Source organism: Salvia splendens, chromosome 4 (genome assembly GCF_004379255.2).
Source record: "Salvia splendens isolate huo1 chromosome 4, SspV2, whole genome shotgun sequence".
Lineage (NCBI taxonomy): Eukaryota > Viridiplantae > Streptophyta > Magnoliopsida > Lamiales > Lamiaceae > Salvia > Salvia splendens.
The window spans coordinates 37,074,615-37,075,772 of NC_056035.1; positions in this window are offsets into that span (position 1 = coordinate 37,074,615).

The following is a 1,158-nucleotide window of genomic DNA, read 5'->3' on the forward strand; positions in this document are numbered from 1 at the left end:
CACCATGCACCGTGACCCGTGTCCCGTGTCCTGTGCCCATGCCCCGTGCACCGTGCACTGGATGCCTGGTGCCTTGTGCCTTGGATCTTGGCAATTGGTCTTTGGGTGGTCTTTGGGATGTTCTTTGGAGCTGGTCGTTGAACGTGGTTCGAGCCCCGCTTGTTCTTTTTAGACCACCCCAAACTCCACGCTATCCCCGACGGGTCCTGGTTCACGTCATGGTCCCGCTGGACCCCGACGCACAACAGGAGACAAAAGGTCCCCGCTGGACCCCGAAGCAGAACGGGAGACAAAAGGTCCCCGATGGACCCCGACGGGTCCATGGTGTATCCCGTCGTGTAGCGTGTCCAGGTGCGTCGTGTCTCTTCAGCTCCCACTGGCTAGTGCACCAGTCAATAACCCCCGGCGGTTACAGTCAAGCCATCATGGCACACATAATGGCTGTTGACTCCATCAATGCCCTGCAGGTGGACTTGACCTATAAATAGGCATGCATCCTCTGCATTCTAGAGATAACACTACACAAGCATTTTTGCATACTCCCTCTCTGCATAACTTCCCGTCGAAGCTCTGCCCCCGCCTCACTCCCGTTCGCCGGAGCTCTGTTGCTAGCGGTGCTGCTACTCCAGAGACGAAGCCATTTTATCTTTGGGGACGACACGCCAAACCGAGAGGACTACCGGGGCGTATCTCGTCTTGCGGAAAGAGGACTCCTCGACTCGGCTTACTGCTTTCCACAACATATTTCCGTGTAATTGTTCAGTTGTTTAACGTGTAATTTTCATTGTTTTCTTTTCCTTGTATTTTTCGCCCTGCAAGACTTGTATCTCACGTTTAATCAACATTCTTAAGATCGAATTAAGAAAAAAAGAACAATACTCATTGGCAGGGGCGGATCTACACTATAAGAGGATAGGGCTTAAGCCCTTGCCCATTTTTTTTTCTATTTATAAATTTTTTAAAAAATTTAAAAATCATGTTAAGCCCTTATTAAGGTGATGCTAATGTAGAACAAATTATCTTGAAATAATTAATAGAAAGGGCTGAGATTAATGAAAGAAGTAAAAATTTGCAGAGCATTAACAATGGTGGATGATTATTGTGAGGAAGAAGATGACTTTAAAATTAAATAATACATATAGAGTTACAGAAAATTAA